This window comes from Hyaena hyaena, unplaced genomic scaffold (assembly GCF_003009895.1).
Source record: "Hyaena hyaena isolate Hyena2069 unplaced genomic scaffold, ASM300989v1 scaffold_799, whole genome shotgun sequence".
Taxonomy (NCBI): Eukaryota; Metazoa; Chordata; class Mammalia; order Carnivora; family Hyaenidae; genus Hyaena; species Hyaena hyaena.
Window position 1 is genome coordinate 685,527 of NW_024081430.1, and position 20,802 is coordinate 706,328.

The 20,802-nt window shown below is 42.0% G+C and overlaps 1 pseudogene; it reads right to left on the reverse strand.

Annotated features, from left to right (window-relative positions):
- Positions 1-209: 209 nt before the first annotated feature.
- On the reverse strand, positions 210-18,416 carry LOC120221663 (annotated as a pseudogene).
- Positions 18,417-20,802: the final 2,386 nt, after the last annotated feature.

Genomic DNA, 20,802 nt, shown 5'->3' on the forward strand with positions numbered 1-20,802 from the left:
ACTTTATTTCTTTGGCTCCCACCAGAGGCTGAGAGCTGCAAGCTTCCTCTCCTCTGGGTAGAAACTGCTCTTGCTCGCACCTGGAATGAGGTGGTGGACATGGCAAGGGAGTTTTATTGCACTCACAGCGGATCTAGGGCAGTTGTCTTTGTTTTTTGTTTGTTCATATTTTTATAGGCCTTAGTTCCCTTTGTTTTCCTTGTATAAAACTATGCGGTGAGCAGAACGGGAGCCTGGGTCCTCTGCACGGAGATGACGTGGGTCTGGACAGGGTGGTCAGTGAGTTCCTGACAGGGAGACTTGATGAACGCAGTCTCTTTCCAGAGAGGGGGGAGAGACAGGTCTTGGGAATCAGAAGTGGCCTTGGTGAAGTTGCCCAGGTGGCAGTGCCGTCCCTGGCTGACGTGTAGCGGTCGTCAGGACCGGCATCACCCGTATCTTGGGCACAGGGGCTGAGACGGCGCCGGTGTCCCTGGGGTCGAGGATGAGGCGCACCAGCAAGAGCCACAGCGGCCGGTCACCCCGATGGGACGGTGTGTGGCTTGACGATCGTGTCCCCCAAGTCACCTCGCCACACAGGTCAGTGGAGGTCTTGACGGGGATCCTGGCCTCATGGATGACAGTGGCTACCTCCTTGGAGCACTTAACACCCAGACTGACGTATCCATTGTCCTCGCCAATGACAATAAATGCCTAGAACCTGGTCTGCTGGCCAGCACGGGTCTGCTTTTGTGCCAGCATAGTCTTCAAAACCTCATCCTTGAGGGACGCCCCCGGGAAACAGTCTGTGATCTCAGATTCCATGATGAGCAGGGAGAAGAGACAGGTCTCCTCCAGGACGTGACCCTCATGTCCTTGACCAGGCAGCCCAGCTTGGTCATGGGGATCAATTCCTTGTCCTCGGCCTTGCCTCTGCGAGCTCTGTGGTCTTGGTGGCTCCAACTCCCGCCGTGACCCTGACCCCCCAGTGCTGCTGCAGAAACTGCCAGCTCCACCTCCCATCACAGGACCCTCCAATAGCACTGCTGTCCTCCGCTGTTTGATGTTTTCTCAGTGAAGCAGCAGGGCAGCTGTGTTTGAATGGACGATAGTAGTGGGCGGGAGGGTAGGCGGAGGCCAGATCACACCTCTTACTAGCTGAGTGACCTCAAGTCAGTAAAAATAGGGCCCATACTCTCTCTTAATGTTGTGGGGATGATAAAATTACAAAGCAATTGGCAAGCGAGGGATTAATTTTCTCTTCTTCTACTTCCTTCCTTTTCTTCTCTTCTCTCACGGTCAGCCACATCTTTTCCCTCCTGTCTGCCTCTGATCATCGAATGGCTCATCGTGGGCATGTGTGGAGCCCTTGGGGGTGGTAGTGAAGCCCCCACAGTCATTTGTGCCACTTGTTGGAAGTCATGGCCAAATGCTTGGAGGAAGAATGTGATCATAATACAGACAGTTCCCAGCTTAAGATGGCTCCAATTGCCATTTTTCATCTTTACTCGGGTGTGAAAGTGATTTACATTCAGACTTTACATTTTGAATTTGGGAGATGCCTGGGTGGCTCAGTCAGTTAAGCCTTCGACTTTGGCTCAGGTCATGATCTTGTGGTCCAGGAATTCAAGCCCTGCATCAGGCTCTGTGCTGCCAGCAAAAAGCCTGGAGCCTGCTTCGGATTGTGTGTCTCCCTTTCTCTGTGCCCCTCCCCCACTCATGCTCTGTCTCTCAAAAATAAATAAACATTAAAAAAAATAAATTCTGAATTTGGATCATTCCCAGCTGGTGATATTTTGTGACTAGGATTAGAACAGTCTCACTTGATGCGGGGGCAGTGGTGGCCTTGGTTGTCCATCATCCCCATATTCACAAGGGTCAACAACCAACGCACTGACGATCATTGAGGCATACAGCCATTCTGCTTTTCACGCTCAGTACAGGATTACAGAAATTACATGAGATATGTATTTAGTATAAAATAAATAGGCTTTGTGTTGGATGACTTTGTCCAACTATAGGCTAATGTGTTCTGAGCACACATAAGGTAGGGCTTCACTAAGCTATGAGTATTTAGCTGTAGTAAATGCATTTTCAACTTAATACTATTTTCATTTTATGATGGGTTTATTGGGACATAACCCCACTGTAAGTTGAGGAAGACCTGTATTTTTTTTAAAATTTTTAATGTTTTATTTATTTCTGAGAGAGAGAGACAGCATGAGCAGGGGAGGGTCAGAGAGAGAGGGAGACACAGAATCTGAAAGAGGCTTCAGGCTCTGAGCTGGCAGTCAGCACAGAGCCCGACGTGGGGCTCGAACCCACGAACTGCGAGATCATGATCTGAGCTGAAGTCAGACGCTCAACCGATTGAGCCACCCAGGGGCCCCGAGGAAGATCTGTATTTAAAATCAAGTTGGGGGCACCTGGATGGCTCAGTCGACTAAGCGTCCGACTTCAGTTCAGGTCATGATCTCGCGGTTGGTGGGTTTGAGCCCCGTGTCGGGCTCTGTACTGACAGCCAGCTCAGAGCCTGGAGTCTGTTTCAGATTCTGTGTCTCCCTCTCTCTCTGACCCTCCCCCGCTCATGCTGTCTCTCTCTCTCTCTCTCAGAAATAAATATAATTTAAAAAAAAGATAAAACCAAGTTGATTGTGGCCAATTTCACTTAGTTATGCTTTTTCTCTGCTCTAGCCCCCACCAGGCCTGTTGTCAATATATAATGACATTTAATTTGGTGGCATCTTTGGAAAACAGGGAGTTTAAATTTGTTTTCCAGAAACATTAATTTCATTTCCTTGTGACAAATCATACCAGATTTTCTCTAGGCTCTAAGGCACAGAAGGAAATAGAATGTGTAAGTGGTAATGGTGCAGAAGCAAGAATTTTCTTATATGAGAAAGTCCCACCTGGAGAGCTTTTAACATCCTTCACACTCAGGCCACATCCCAGGCCAATGACACCAGAGCCTCCAGGGCTGGGATCCAGGCGTCAATTGTTTTTAAAGCTCTGGGTGATTCTAATGTACAATCAATGTTGAAGCCACAGCAGTATGGTTTCTCAACACTTTGAACCTCTATGTGTCTACGTTTCTATGAATTAAAAAGGAGAAGGAGAAGGAGAAAACTACAATCATGTGGCCACCAGAGGTCAATGTTGGGTTCCACAAGAATGGGGTGAGTGAAATGTTAGTCACATCATTATGGAAATGAAGAAGATAGACCAGCTTCAGAGTGAGCCTGAGCACTGGCCATAGTTGATCCCAAACCATGGAACTGGGCAGGAGAATAAAGAAAATAAAGAAAATACTTTTTATCTCTTTAAGATAAAAAGACCAGATGAGAAGGAGAAAAAAGGCAAATCATATTTAAAATAAAGGAGGCGATTGGCAGACATGACATTTAAATTCTCTTTGAGGGAGAAAATAGCCACATAAAACTGATAAAAATCTAAGATAAATGATGAAGATGATAGTGGCAGGGGTCATTTTTATGCAGTGTATGTTTGTTCTCCCCAGTCAGGATAATTTTCTCTGGTCAAGATTTGGATTTGGTGGAGGCAGGTAATGAGTTGGGAGAATGGTAAATTGGGGAACACATGATCAGCATTAGGCTAATGCCTGGGCTGAAACCTTGGGATGTGATGAATGTATTCATTTACTGGGCATCACACCTAATAAGAAGAAGCATAAATACTAATATAGATGGAAATGTGGGTGAATGAGTTCAAATGACAGGAGGTATTGTATACACATTGATTACCATGGAAGAGAGAGCAGAAAATATCTCGCTTTTAGACATCTGGTTACAAATAATCCATGCAAGTCAATGGCTTTTCCAGTTCCTTCCCATTTAATTTCCCCTCACCCCTCCTGTAAACTCCCCTCTTCCTCCTGCAAACACTATGGATCAAAATCACAAAAAAGCATTCAGGTTTGAATACATTCTGTAGGATCATACATTCTGTATGTATTCTGTGGAAGGAATACAATGGGGGAAAAAAGCCCTGTGTCCTCTGGAGCCATGATTTTCAAATTTTAATTCTATAGCCTTTGGTCAAATGAAGTGTTACCAGGAAGGGTTAGAGAACTAAGATATAATTAAAACAAAGAGAGGGTAAGCCAGCATCTATTGCATTTCTTCTTGCATTAGCCATGAAGGAAATGCTGGAGGAAGCAGTTTGGATATGATTTGAAAATGAGAGTTGACATGAGATTTCCATATGAGACTGGACAATCTGTGTGGCAGCTCCGCCCTTCCAACTCCACCACCCCCCCCACCAGGTTTTCCTCTTCACTCATTATACTGCCCTAGAGTCCCCTGATCAATAATTCCTTTTGTTCTCTCTATATATATCCATCAGAAGCTCAAGTCAATTACAGAGGTCAAAGGGCTCTCAGTCTCACATCCATGAATATGAATTCAATTATACTGGCCTCCAGATTTCGAGGTAAATTCCTCGGCAGTTAGGATATGGCATTGTATGAATTAGGAGATAGGTAACACTGGAGGAATGAGGTGGGGAAATCCCATTACGGGGTCCAAAGGCTGTTTGGAAGGGGGTGGGGAGCTCTGAGAGCAATGCTACAGAGAAAGAGGAAACAGGTTCTGAAATGTTAATACATGTACAATTTTGTCTAGGGTCAGTTCTGTCCCAGAGAAGGGGATGACAATCTTTTTCTTCTTTCCAACTATATTCCTTGGTTTCTCGTTCTTAGTCTCTTTACAGCAAACCAGAATTTTGCTGAATTATTATTTTTTAAATGTTTTTATTTACTTTTGGGAGAGAGAAAGAGCACAGGTGGTTGGGGGAGGGGGGGTTGGGGCAGAAAAGGAGGGAGACACAGAATCCAAAGCAGGCTCCAGGCTCTGAGCTGTCAGCACAGAGGCTGATGTAAGGCTCGAACTCATGAACTGTGAGATCATAACCCGAGCAGAAGTTGGACGCTTAACTGACTGAGACACCCAGGTGCCCCTTGATGAATTATTTACATTGCTTTATGAGACAATGGGTTCTGGGTTGTAAACAGAGCTTTGGGTCATAGCCCATTTACAAGCTGATGGTTTCCTGAAACGCATGACTGACTGTTGAGCATGGAAGAGAAACATGTACAAAAACTGTTAATGAGAGATATGGAGGTGTACACACTTAAAAATTGCTCAGAGATTAAATGTTTATCCAGATGGGGCATCTCTGAGGGAAAAGAAAGAATGTAAGGCAGTGTTTATGGCTTCTGTGATCCAAATTCAGTTGTTGCCATGGCAAGGCATCTACTACAGTGGTTCTTAACTCTTCAGAGTTATTCACACCTGGGAAATCTGAAAATTGAATACATTCTTTCCATAATATGCTTATACATACAAAATCTTGCTTATATTTTCAGGGGTTTCAAGATATTGATGAAGGCTTCTAGTTGTTCTTGAACACTAGGCTAAGAATTCTCACTCTATTGAATTCAGGGAAAGCACTGGTCCATGTATTCCTATTTGGATAGAAATATTCCCATTGGGGAATAGGCTGTAAGGTAGAGGTAGAGAATCCATCCCAGTGCTTCTAGGACCTGGTGCATTTAACATTTGAAGAGATCAGTGAAGAGCTTGCACAAAATACAGAAAGGTGTTGAAGGCATGCTCTTTTCCTCAAGGAAAATTAGATTTGGTTAGACTAGAGTATATGGGATGAAAGTAGTAGTACTAGTAGTTGTGGCAGGAAATGTGGACTAGATCTAGACTAGAAAGGGCCTTGAATGTCACATGAAGGAACTGAAACTTAATCCTGAAATCCAGTGTCTTCCAACCAGTCTTTCTTATAGAGTCTTCATTGTTTTGCCATATCTATATGCCAATACCACAATCAGATACCCCCTTACAATTAGTGTTTATTTAGGCTTAATATTCATGGTTTTGTGTTTTATTGTCATTATTTGTAATATACATGCAAATAAAAACATCCCTCTTAAAATAAAAATATTCATTTGCCTTCTTCCTGTAACAGTCTCATAGGCAATCAGCATTCTTCACTTTGGGAAACACTGTTGAGGACAGTAGGGGTTTCTGATAAGGTAGGAGGTTACGTTATGAAGGTGGCTCTTCAAAAGGTGTCATTTGGCAGTTGACTGTCAGTGGGAGTGAACAGACTAGTGGCGGTGAGGCCAAGCAGAGACCATTGGTCAAGGCAAACATGGTGAGACCCTGGCCTAGGAGGCAGAATGGAGGAGAGCTGTGGAGTCTCTGAAGCCCAGTCTCTAGAAAGACCAGCTTAGAATTGAAACCCAAGCCGATTGTCAGAGAAATTACTTAGTAATTACGTCAGCTCCTGGGGGGAGTACAATAATATGTTTATTTCTTGAGTATTTATATTTTACTTATTTTTCTTCATAAAGAGAGTATTTTCTGTGCTTTTCTATTGACTCTAATCCACTGATAATTTTTGATGAATATGGCTGAGAAAGGTCAGGGGAATCTCTGTTGCTTATGAGAGTCTGAGACTTTTTATATTTTTATTTTAAGAGTCTGAGACAGTGAGGATGAAAGTCAAGTGGGATATTTCTGTACACTCCTGTAGTCTTCTCCAATTTGTTTTTCTTGTTGGCTGAAACATAGACATAATTCTTGACCCATTGTTGTGGGCAGCTCAAATGACACATAGAATGCAACAGAGCTTTGTCTATTATAAGGTATTATTATACATTATGTAAGATGAAAAGTGTTAGCATTGTAATTAGCTGTCTTGGCAAGGATAAATGACATTTCCTTCATATTTCATTTTCATTTCAATGAATATTTTGTAAGAAGAACATAGTATGAGTTTGATCTCTAAGTGGAGGGCTTCTAGTTAGTCTGATTAAAATACTATCCTGGAAAAGAATAACTTCAGTTTGCCCTTGATGCAGAAGTACTGAATGGCCTGGATCATGTGCTTATGGTTTCCTTGTAGGTATATGATGACTGCTATGTAGGTGTTTCTTCCAGAAACACCAACCAACAACGTATTCTTTTTGTTCTGAGATTCATGAAGTCTAATAAATACTTGTTCAGATTATTCTAGAAATGAGAAAGAAAATGGGTTCTGACTTCAAAGTCACTTTGAATTTGGTTCATACCTGATATTTAGAATAAGGAATCAGCAGAAATACGGTGGAAAGTGCTTGGGCCTTGCAGAAAGATGCTCCTGGTTCAAGTCTTGAAGTTGCCCCTAGCTAGCTACATGAATCTGGGGCTCTCATGTGAGTCTCTGAGTCTTGGTTTCTCTCTCTAAAATGGAAATAGTAATAGTGACCCTAGCAAGGTTCATTGTACCACCAAATAAGGTGACTTGTAGAATAACCATAAATATAGCGAAAGTCATTGAGTGCTTCTTGGCAATCACACACTGTGCCAGCATTCTTTAGACACACTAAAATGCTTAGTTGTCTTAGTAACCCAGAGCCGTAGGGCCATGGGGGTCTTCAGGAACATCTCCTAACCTGCCAAGGAATACTCACCCACCTGCCCATAGTATTAACAGTCTGACAAGCATCTCTTTTTCTTTTTTTTTTTTTTTTAAATGCTTATTCATTATTGAGAGAGTGAGCGAGCAGAGTAGGGGCAGGGAGAGAGAAAAGGAGACAGAGCATCTGATAGCACAGAGCCCAATTGCGGCTTGAACTCAAAAGCGGTGAGATCATGACCTGAGTTGAAACCAAGAGTTGTACACTTAACCAACTGAGCCACCCAGGCGCCCTAAGCATCTATTTTTCTAAGCAAGGAACATCTTGGACTTTGTAATCCTTTCCTGCATATAAGAGGCCTGTTCTCAAAAGGAGAAGAAAACTCTTTGTTTAGAAGTCATGTTTGCTTGGTTTTTATCAATCTGTGAAAAGGTAGGTACAGAGTTGTCCCTCAGTTTCCCAAATGTGGCAGAAGCTGTAATGGGATATCGGTGTACGGTTTAAATAAGTGCTCATTAAGAAACACATCTCCCTGTGTTGGAAGGTAGCAGAGGGGGGCCCCAGAGATTCATGGGCGAGGCACAGACAACACCCCTCTGCTGCCCTTCCCTAGCATCTAGGGGAGATTCATCAGCTCTGGAGCCCAGGATGTCAAGCAAGAACAGGAAGCTATGTGAGTGACATGTGCGTACTACTTGGCCTTGAGCCTGGCAAGGCATATAAAATCCTCGAGCCAGCCTTCACCTTTTGGTATTGATATATTTTTCTCAGTGTGTGTGTGTGTGTGTGTGTGTGTGTGTGTGTGTGTGTGTGTCTGTGTCTGTGTCTTAAAGAATCAAAGTATAATCTGTACCAATAAGGAAGAAGTGTGGCAAATCCTAGAATAGATGGGTATTCTTATCATTCCCTTTTACAGTGGATGGTCCTGGGGCTTAATGGAGTTAAATCACTTGAATGATGAAGCCAGATTTAGAATCCAGGTTTGTGTGCTTCTAGAGCTTGCTCCTCATAACCACCACATTAGAATACTGCCCATAACTTAAGCAGATGGCCCTGAATCAAACCTAGGTCCATAAACCAAATCTGTGACTCCCTAAGGAGATGTGACACCGTGTAAGTGGAGATTTTAAGGCACTTTATGGATACTAAATACGTATCTCTTACCACTAATGCATGTTCATCTGAATTCATTCATTTACTCATCCATTAAACAAAGATTTATTGAGTGTCTGCTACATATATACTATTCTACTAAGGGATAAGGGATAAGTGAATGCAGAAAAAACAGAATAATGAATTAGACATAGATTCTGCCCTTAAGGGCTCACATAAGTCAGAGATACATATAAATAACTTAAGGTACAAATGGTAAGTACCACAAGAAAGTTGCAATAATGGAGTGATGTGCATTCTAGGTTTGTGTGTGCATGTGCATGAACGCATGCATGCACATGTGCATTTGTGTGCAAGTATGTGTTTGGCAATTGGTTATGGCTAATGAGAGAGCCTTAAGTTTGAAGAAATGCAGGGAAGCAGGCAATAAAAATAATAATTGCAAGCGGATTGGTTTAGATAGCATGAAGGGTCCATAAAAAAACAAAGGAATTTAAGACTAGAAATATAAGCAGAACATTACACTTTGCATTCAGAGAAGTGCATTCTTCTTCAGCAAGAAGACTTGGCATCACTGTGCTGCAGGGGCCACAGCTCGTGAATCAAACATGGCCCATGGCCTGTTTCCAGTGGCCAGTAAGTGGAGAATGGCGTTTTAGATTTTAGAGTGTTGTTTAAAAATAAATGAGCAAATAAACAAAGAAAATATATGACAGGGACTTTATGCAGCACACAAAACCTGAAAGTTTGCCAACGCCTCAGTGCATAGAATGGATTGGTGGAGGATACTGGCTTAAGGGAGACCAGGCTTCCCCAGGGAATAGCCATAGTCTAGGAAAGAAAGAATGAGGGCACGGGTGAGAGCATGGAGTCTAGAAATGCAGGACCCTGGAGGAAGATAAGAACTGGATATTTGTGTATTTTGGAGTTGTCTCAAAATGATAACTGAAGGCAGAACAGTGCATGAAAGGGGAAAGAGCCAAGAAGTGATCTTTCATAAACATCTGTTTATAGAACAGGGAGGAAGAAGAAGGGTAAGCAAACCCAATGACCTAACATCATTGGTTCCGTTTGTTCAATTAGCATAAGCTATTATGTCCTTGGCTTTTTCTGTGCCTTAAGGTGCCCTCCCCAAGTGAGAATGTGATGATATCAAGATGCCACAGCTTCAGCTTTTAGGACAGAACAGTGACCTATCCCTTAAGTTTTGCTTCTCAGTTTACGTGTCCATCGTCTTTCAAATACAAGTAGATCCCAGGTCCCTTCAAATTCTCCCCAAGCCATCTCTTCTCTGTATCTCTGCAGAATCCCTCGATGCTTCTTGGCTGATGCGGTTTCTGGACACATCAGTTTCTTTTCCCTCCTGCACATCCAGAATTGATGGGCTGGATAAGCATACTTAATAGCCTGGCTGCAATGTTGGGTTCTAGACTTTAGAATTGTTACTGCACATGAGAACTGCTACCGGAAAGGGAGCAGGGAGCTCATGTGACCTTATCATAAACACTGTGAAATGCAATGCACAGGTCCTCAAGAGGCAGTGAGGAGATGACAATGATAAAAGTTTACCGTGATTGTAGGGGACAGGAAAGGCTTTCAACTGAAGATAAAGAAAAGATGGTTGGTAAGAACCAAATGAACTGCTTTGGGGATGATACCAAGAAGGACCAGGCCCATGGGCAGAGGGCAGAGGGGTAGCTAAGTCAGAGGACCCAGGCAAGGGAAGGGCAGAAATAGGCTGGACTCTCAACTAGGCAATGGGCAGAGAAAACCTCCTGTCACTACACTATGATTCCGATTAGGTCATTTCAGGAGTTTAGACTCAGACTAGCAAATTATGGAGAAGCTGGATTTTCAAGTTCCCTAGGAATGAAATAATGGTGGTGAGTGCAGGAGGGAGGGTGGTTATGTTTGGAGCAGCAAGTGGATGTTAAAGTCTCAGGTTTTGGAGCAACCTCAGTTTTGAAGGCAGGCATGACTCCCAGGTGTGACTGGGAGGAGGTGGTGGTGAGGTGGACAGCTTTGGCCCCTGTGAGGCCCAGAAACTGAGAAAGGACAGCAGATGGAAGGAGGTGTCGGTATGGAAACAGAAGGTGGTGAACTAGTCTCTGGGTGGATGCCCTCCTCCACTGTGACTTGGTTAGGGCCACGCTTACCCTGGGGCTTACACTGCTGAATGCTGAGTGGGGGAAGCAAATGTAATGGAACTTAGCTCTAAGGTAGGGTTCTAGGGGGATGTACCTTCTCAAAAGGTGACAGATTTTTGAGATGTTGTTTGGACCCAAGAGGAGAAGTAAATTTAAGAACAATATGAAATGAATAGAAAATATGAACACAAGATGCCCATCAAGAAATATTTTCCATGAGGCCACACAGCTCAGAGACCCAAGTTGCACAAGCTAACTATGCATGCCTAGTGCACTTCTTTATTACAGAAGCTTCTAGGATGCTGGGATGAGAAAGATGTCAGATCAGCTCTGGAGCCAAATCCCTTCGCTGAACTTGCCCAGGGTTAGACTGACCTCAAAATATTATATCCCACTTCATTTGTTAAGGGAATAAAGGAAACTTGAAGGATTCAAGAGTGAAGAGGAACTCCACTTGAATGTCTGTGTTGTGTGTGTGAATCTAGGCAGAGCGGAGAACAGAAGCCCCCTGGGCTCTGCAGTAGACAGCCCCATTGTGGTTCTTCCTGGCTGTATGCACGTCTCCTCCCCTCTCCCACCTCACTTCCCTCCCCAGTTCCCCTCCAAAGGGAAAAACCAGTGACCACCTCAGGTCCACATCCTTTACAAAGCATCTACTACTATCTATACATATAAACAGCCTCTCCAAAATGAAAATTATTTTAAATATATTTATGATTTTAAAAATCCCGATTTCTGCCCAGATGTGCAGGTAAGGACAATTCATTTCTTGTTAAGATTGCATTGCCTTAGCCTACCTCTAGGGACACCTCACACATCTTGAAGGAAATACCTGTCACTAAAATACATTGACCTTTACAGCAAGAGTCATGATGAATTATTGGGCAGAATCCCAGTGAACAGTCCTATGAAATATCCAGAGAAGCACATTCACCTCCATTTGGTTTTATGACTTCCAAGTGGTTCCTTGAATTTTTAATCCTAACTGAGTCTCTAGGAAATTTGTAAGACTGCTGAAATGGCTAGTTCTAGTAAGATTTCACAGCCAGCATTGGAAAACTGATAGCCACAGTCAGCAGGAAACCCATCCTCTATGACGTGGGCAGGTGCTCTGGGATACATGCACCCTCTTGAGGCTAGAGGCAGTGTTAGAACTGAACATCCTTGAGTCGCCATGTCCGAGATAGGAGATTTCCAGTAGGCAGTCGAAAGAGGCATCAGTCATTATGGCTATGAATGCCATCTGTGTACTGGCTTCTCTATATAAGACTACCTGGGTCTACAGACACTCAAGGATTAGAGGTGGCAACTTTCACCCCAAACCTGGAAGGTGCTGAAGGTTCTCACAAAGGTCATGAGGATGCTTTCCAGTGATGGGTCTGCTTACTTGAATCAAGTCCTGTTTTTCTAAATGCTTGGCTTCGCAAACTCAGAAATTGCCTCCTTCCCTCCCTCCCCTCCCTCCTGGAAGTCTCAGTGAGCCCCTGTGTGTGTCAGCCACTGTCCTAGGCATAGGGATATCATTGTGAGCAAGGCTGCTCCAGCTCATGCCTTGAGGAGCTTGCAGTCTAGTCAGAGAGCTGGCTGAAAGTGTCTCACTCCAGCCCCTCCCACCCTATCTGCCTCCATATGGTTGAACCCTTCAGGGTCTGGGCCTGATGTCCCTCTGGAGAAGAAGTGCCCCCATGGGATAATCAGCCCAGGATGCCCATGTGGCCATGAGGTGATTCAAAATATGAGTGAGGCTTCTGTTCAGGTGTAAGATGCTCCTTTACCCGCCCTGTCAGCACGTGGGTTTAAATGACCTCTCAGGAAAGTCTCTGCTTGCCGAGGCTTGCAGAGAATCTGCTCAGAGCGGGCGATCCACTACCTTGGCTTCAGTGAGACAGCTTCTGATACAAGCATTTCCCACAGAGAAGAAATACTACTGCTATTGAGTCCTGGTTCCTCATTTATTAATCAGGCGAGTTTGCATGTCCTCATTTGTAAGGTATGATTATTATCATACCTCTCTCATTGGGACACTTGTAAAGATCACAGGAGTTAACACATGTAAAGAGTTAGCATGCTGCCTGGCACATAGCAAGTGCTTGTTAAATGTTAGCTCATGTTATTTCTGTTCACTCTAACAGAAGGTCTCTGTGATTATACCACATTTGCAAGACACTTTTGCCAGATGTAAGAAAGGTTTCAGTAGCTATTGGAGGACACTTCAGAAGTTACAGAAGTTTCCAGCATTCCATGGGCACGTCTCTCCCTTTTCTACCCATATAGGTTACCACATTTGCCTGGATCCTGTGTCATTAGGATATCTGACAATAAGGACATCAGTGATTCCCTCCTCACAAGAAAAGTGAAACCCCAGAAGTATTTTCCAGGAGGAAACCTATTTTCTCTCTTTAACTCATTTGATTGAGGCAATCAGAAGCATTCGGGTGAGCTTCAGTAGGATGTTGAAACCCTGCTGCACACACTTCATTAAATCTGGGCAGAAAAAAATAGTGCCTTCGCTACTGAGGGAAGGAGGCTACAGGAGCCAATGGAGCCTGAGGAACACTGTGAGCTTGGCTGGAAATAAAACACAGTTGGTGTGTGATTCAAGAAAATGGTTCAACAGACGAAGGAAATATGGAGAGGGCTCTGCCGCTCATGGGGAACACTGTTTACATACCAATTCCTTCTTCTTCATGCATTCCATGAGGATGATGAACAGATGCTGAGCTTGGGTTCGGGTGTATGTGAAAGTCTTCTGGATGGTCACCAGCAGCTGGTCCCTCAGAGATTCGTTGATAAGTCTGCAATCAAAAACAATGCAAACAACAGGTCAACCCAGCTCCTATTCAGTACATGTTTCTGAGCAACAGTCTAGAAAATGGACAAGAAATCATTAGGAGAACTAACTTTAGAGTCAAGTTATTTCTTCCTTTATTTTTCTCACAAGTTATTTTGACTGTAATAATTTTAAAAAAGTGTACTTAAAAATAAATCTATTTGAATGTCTCAGAACCTAAAAGAATAAAGAAGATTAATTTGATTCTTTTTTTGTCTGTCTTTTTCTTTCTTTTGTATCGCAAGTGTCTAATACCCTCTTCCTCAAGTGTGGGTGTCAAGAAAAGCCTTAGTCAATTGGCATCTTGGTAAAGATTTACTGTATTACTTACACAAAGATTTAAATTTCAACTTTGTCTCTAATTGTGAGGGAAAAAGCTTACATCTCAGTAATTTGAGCACCAGTAAGGAGAAGTAGGACTTATGAATTCTCTAAAATCATTTCACATAGGTAGCTTATCTGGCCTATGATTCAGGTCATCATTTATGTCAAACATTGGCTCTGTTATATCCAAGAAGACTCTGATCTATAGGAGGTTTGATATGGATATTTTATTAAGAGATACTTTTCATACTATAGAGGATAGAGGGAGAGCAAGAGAGGCACATCATGCCCAATCCCTGCTCTGTTACCTCTTGAAGATGAACCTGTTGTAACATTATCTCTGCTCTTACTAGCCTGGTGAGAACTGGGCTATCTTTACCAGCCGTCAGATGGCAGGGAATGAAAAATCACCCTACTGTTAATAGATTCTGTCCAAAATCAGGAAGATAAGACTGCTTTCAAGGGCTAATGACAAAATTATACTTTGCTTACCATTTTACAGTTTTATATTTTTCCCCATAATTGAAGTACCAGAAACTCCTATGTATAATAGTAAATATAATGATCTCATTTGGCAGTTATGGAAACCCTATAAGAAAAAGGTCTGTACTATTTATTTTTTTCTTTTCTTTACTCTTTTTTTTTTTTGAGAGAGAGAGCTCATATGCTCAAGCAGAGGAGGGGCAGAGAGGGAGGGAGAGAGAGAACTCCAAGCAGGCTCCACACCTAGAATGGAGCTCAACATGGGGCTCAATGAAGGGCTTGATCCCATGACTGTGAGATCATGACCTGAGCCAAAATCAAGAGTTAGACACAGCTGACTATTGGTTGTCCTGACCTGGAGTCCCAGGTCTATACAATTTAAAAGGGAAGGATATTTAAGTTGGAAAGAGCCAGATGCTTAAGGTCACTCAGCAAATAAATGGCAAAGTGAGAACCAGAATCTAGATATTCTGATTCCTTGTCCATTACTCTTTCCACTACACCATGCTGTCTCTTATTACACCAAGTGTACTATATCATGGCCTCTCTTCATCACTGTGGTTCCTTGAGAAGCAAATTATAAAATTTGCTTTAATGTGAAAACATAATAAAATTTGTTGCTTAAAAGAAAGCAAGATGAGAGGCTTGAGGATATTTTCATATCTGTGGCCTGCCCCAGGATTGTGTGAGGGTCACCTGAGCCCACTAGGTTGGACATTATGATGCCCTACACTGAGGAGAGTGCATTCCTCATGACCGAATTATACCGGATTATACTGGAATGTCACTTAGCTTGATGGAAGACTGGGTTACCCCTTCTGCCCCTCAGGAAGATTTATATCATGAACATTAAAAACAAGTATTGTCCAGAAGAAGTTGAAAAATAATACCAGATCCTCTCAAGATTACTAAATTATTCTGGAAGACTCTGGCCTTAGGTGTAGACCAATCTGAAGCCATTCATTCATTCATCCATTCAATAATTGCCTAGTGATGTCTATTTAGTACCAGACACTGTGATATATGCCAGGGCTACAGAGATAGATGAGATATACACACTTCTAGCCTTCAATGAACTTATACACAGGTAGAGTAGAAAGACATGAACAAGCAATTCAAGTGTGATTGGCAATGGTAAAGAAGTAAAGAACTTGTGACAGTTGAATATAATCTAACCTAGGGGGTACAGGAAAGACCTCTCTGAAGAACTGTTGTTTAAGCTGAGACTGGAAGAATAAATGAACATTAGGATGATCAGGGATGTGGTGGAGCTGGGCAAGAGCATTCTTGGCAGCATGAACAGCCTGAACAGGAAACAGCATTAACAAGCCTAGTTTTGAGAAAATAAAAGGTGAGTATGGCTAGAAGGTGAGAGCAAAAGAAAGAGTGGAACAAGATGGCACTGCAAAAGGGGTAAGGATGAGATCATGGGGGACTTTTGGAACAGTGCTGTAGATTTTGGATTTTATCCCACAGGCAATGAGAAGCCATTGGAGAGTGACACAATCACATTTGTGTTGCCAATTTTCCTGAAGAGTCAAGACATGAGCACTCATACCTGGGTATGTGTCTACTTGATAGGCAACCGATGTGGATGGGTCTAGAGAGTTCTACAATATCAAATGTACATAAATGATGTACATGATTAACAACAGAGGAAGAGACTCTCCTGATTAGCCACTTGATAGATCTAATCATTCATTTGCAGGTATTTAATTTTGATAACAACTCAAAATTTGTTTTCCACTGCTAACCATCTGTAGGGAATTCCCAGTTCCCTGAGGTCATTAACTGTTTGAAGGATCTGTCATCTGTACCTAGTGTATCATTTTGTAAAAACTGAGAAATGAAGTGCAACTTAGCTAATTGTGGGTTTTAGTGGTGAAGAGAGTGAAAGACACTAAGCATCTTATCTTTTTTTTTTTTTTTTTTAGCTCAATTTTAAAACTGAATGAAGTTGTGGCTTTGGTTAAATCATATAGCAAGAGCCCAGAATTCTACTACTGGAAGTATAAAGATTCTCCAGGTTGGTGTTTTCCAAAGTGTGGGATGCCAGTCACTGATGGAGCAGAGTGAGTGGTCTTAAGTGGGATGATTTGCTCTTTCCAAAACATTAAGTTTTACTCATTAAACATTAAATAACTGTTATTTTGGCTTTAGTTCTTTTTCCATCCTTCTGATTCCATCAAGAAGAAAATCACATTTTTGATGCTTCTTTGACTTTAAGAGCTCACAAACATTTGCAAACCTCCCTCTCTTGACAAAGAAATAACAGGTATCAGGTCCCATGCTTTTTGCAGAAAGAGTTTAATAACTTTTCAAAAATAAGATCCTGTATAACATTTGATGTGCTCAGAGCACATCGTGGTTTACGACACATGATGGCTACAGAGATAATATTATTTGATTTTCCTAAGAATCTGAGAGAAGCAGGTATTAATTCCATTATGCAGAAGAGGAGGCTGTGGCCCAAAGAAGCTAAACGATTTGTACAAAGTCACATAGCTTGAGTTGAGTCTGCTGAATTCAGCCTTCCTTCCTTGGTGTTGCTTTTCCTGTTTGTAACCTATAAATATGTTTTTTGGTTTCCTAATCATCTGCACTGGAAGTAGACATTTAAATATATTTGTTGTAGGAAATTGCTTTTTCTTTTTTCTGATAGAACATTGGAGGGAAATCAGAAGAGTTTGGAGAAGATAGGGAGAAAATTGAGAACAATGGCAAAGTGCATTTATGATGCTGAAGATTCTATTTGCTTCTAATTTTTCACAAGTATTTGCTCTGCTGAATGAGATGTTTTCTATTTGGCACAAAGGCTTCCTCTGTCTTCTCTAAGGACCCTTTCTTACTTTGTGGCCATATTCCATAGGACACTGGGAAGCCTGCTTTATTGAAATTATTGCTTTCCTAGCTCTTCCCATTTTTTTTTCCCCTGCACAACACTGGAGTGATTTAAAAATCTTGATTGTGATATTTAAAAAAATAGAAAAAAATAGCAAAAAATAGAAATAAGCCCATTTTATGTTTCTTTTTATGGAACCAGAATAGTGATTGAAAATTTCTTGACATCAAAACATGGTCATAGTATTATATAAAATTTTAGTTTTAGAATTGGGTCTTTGACAAAGCGATGCCTATTTATAGAAGCTGTTAATTTGTGGCTCCATGTGTCCTAAAGCTATTTTTGGTATACCTCAAATTAGAATGTTTCTTGATTTAGGAAGGGTAGTCATTGAAGTGAGGAAAATCTCCATAGTATGGCATTTGTGTCTCCATTTAAACGCTGAACTTGTGATCTGGAGCTTTTTGGATGAGTCACAGAAGTATCTGAAATAGGTCAATGTTCATCCAGTCCTGTAAGTAACCCGTGGAACTTCCCATACTTTGCTATTAGCATTCTGTTCAGAGGCTAGCAGTACAAACCACGTGTTCACACTTTTCTAAGAATAACTTTAATTACCTGCAAGATGAGTCTCATTCCTAGATTGAAAAATTAGAAAATGCATTTAGAATTCAGTGGGACACGAAGAGCTAGACTTAGGTTAATGGCTTTCGAGGAGCAAAGCCCTTCTCCTGCCCTCTGCAGACACCCTCCATAAATTTATTCAGACACAATATGAGAAAACTTTACCTATACAAATAAAAAAAGATCACTAATAATACTGCAGTTTGGTACTTAAAAGGCATCATTTCCCAAGAATCTCCTAATGCTCTAAAAAAAAATGAAATTTTGTCATTTGCTAAAGCCAAAGCAAATCACCAAATATAACCTTGGGAGACAAAAAGATTACGTGTTTTGCCTAAGGTCACAGAGAATGGCATTTTTCTTTTCTTCTCCGTCTCCTCTCCTCCCTCCCCCACTTCCTCCTTTCCTCTTCCTCCCTATTTTCATCCTCCTTTCCCTTTTTCTTCTTTGTTAGTAGACGTTACCCCTTCCTCCCAAATGCCATGACTCTGGGGTCACGATTCTTCCCAGAGAGGCAGGACAACATTGTAAATAAATAAGCACCATGGTCACCAGGGGCAGGGTGTCCAGAGTGAAGCTGTCGCTTGCTGCCCATATAATCGTGTGCAAGCTATTCAGTCTTTCTGTGTCATGTTTTTCATACATGTCAAATGAGAATTATAAGAGTTCTTATCTCACAGGCTAGTGAATAGTAAATTAGTTCATCTTTGTAGAGGGTGTGATACATAGCAAGGCAAGCATTTGATATTATTAACACACAGTCCCACATGGCTCCATGATCACTGACATTCATTCTTGTTAGGTAGCATGGCCAGTGGCTAGGGCCTTTGACTGCAATACAGAGCTCTCTCCTGAGACCAACAGTGCTCTGCACACTTGGTGAGCTCAAAAGTATGAGGCCACACCCAATCCAAGCTGGAGAAAGAACTTTTCCACTTCAGAGAAATCAGAGATCACCAGTGCTTTCTTACAGGTGGGAAATAGAGATACATAGCAGATTTAGGAGGCTTAATTATCACAAAGGCTTGCAAATACTCCATGCAAACATCTGCACATCTATTTATTTGTTCATTCAACAAATAGTACCGGTGCCTACTGTGTACCAGGCACTATGCTAGAGGTATACATATGAATAATATTTAGTCCTAGCCTCAGGGAACTCATAGGGTTGATATTCTGGTAATCAATTAATAGGTACCACCCCTCCAAACTCAGTGATGTAAAAGAACATTTTTTTTATTGTGTTGATGATTTTATGGGTTGGGAATACAGGTAGAGTGGCAATGAACTCATGCCTATTCCATGATATCTAGGTTCTCAGCTGGAGAGGATGGAATGGCTGTAAATGGCTGTAATGGCTCAATGGGCATATGTCCATTCTTTTTCCACATGGCATCTGCTGCAGATACAATGACCAAGATGACTTCTTTGCTCCTTTGTCTGGTACCTAGTCCAGGATAGCTGAGAGAACCGATGACTGGCTGGCATTGCTCTCTCTGGTGGTTGCACGGTGGATGAACTTCTTACATGGAAGCTGGCTTCTCTCAAATTGAAGATTCCAAGAGAGTGTTTGAAGAGACTTGGGCAAAAACTTTAAGACTTCTTCTGATTTAACCTCAGAAGTCCCAGAATGTCATTTTCTTACATTCAATTAATCAGGCAACTCATTGAGAGCAACCCAGATTCAAGAGGAGGGAAGAAATGGACTCCATCTCTTGGTGGAAGGAAAGCATGAATATACAGAGAAGGAATATACTGATGGTGATCATCTTGATCATCTTCACAGCATAGAGCCTGCAAATATTTCCTTTTTTTATTCAGCTGCCTATTTGTGTTTATTTAGTGTGTACTATGTGCTAGGTATTTCTTTGGGACCTTGGGCACCTGGCTGGAGCATTTTTTCCATGGGTACCACCATTGTACTTTGCCCCTGTCAAATGCAGTATGCAAGGCACATCTTCACTCAAATGGGCAAATGCCTGGGTCAACCTTAATGCCCAGGTTAAGTCACCACCAAAAACAGTGGGTATTTTCTTGGTGCCCTCATCTCACTTTGAGGTCTGTTTGAAGAAGAAAAGCAACAACATCACCCTGCCAAAAGCTAGAGAGAAATCTGACTTCCTAAATAATTGGTTCAGTGTACCTTACTTCTTGATCTACCTTGGTGTGGGCCCGCCCCCTATCTTACTCAGTTGGTACCAACAGACCACTAACTGATTTCTTCTCTATCTTCTTCTAACGCACTCCGCACAGTTGGTTGAATGGTTGCTCTATGAAGGATTCCATCACATCCTTCTTAAAACCCTACAGTAGTTTCTCATCACCAGTAAGATAACATCTCAACTTTTCGTATTTCTGGATTCTGTATGTTGGTAATCTGAAAATACAGCTGCAGAATTTGATCTTTGGGATAAAGGGATGATACAGCTTAGGAGCTGTGGTTTTACAGATGAAGAATCTGGAGCCTACAGAGGGAAACTAGCTTGCTAAAGAAACATCAGAGCCAAACTTAGAGGAGAAGAGAGTCAGGAAGAATCTCTGATAATGAACTACACTAGTGTAAATATGTAGGCTCGGCTCAGTGGTTATGCAAAGCTAGTGAATTGTTGTTTGATGACTGGATACAAGTGGGGATTTCTTCTATTTTTATCCCTGAGACAGGATTTCTGTATCTTATATGCAAGAAGACTGAGCCTGAGTAATATGGATTCAAAGATCCACTGCCTACCCAGAGTTACTCCCCAGCTTCTCTGAAGCCCAGAGTTCCTTTTAATTAGTTAAAAGACAAACAAACATTTTGTTGAACAATTAGAAGTCCTAAGAGCAACTCTTAGGTTAAGTGATGTTTTATGTTAAACTCACATTCAACTGTAGCTGACTGATGCTGATGGTTTTTAGAAAGTACTAGTTGGAAAGAAAGTTGGGGAAGCTGTGAAGCGAACACCTGGAAGCGACCAATAGGTGGGTAGGAAATGACTTTGCCTGACTTTCTCCTGAGGATCAACTCCCTATCCAAATGGCTTCTACCATC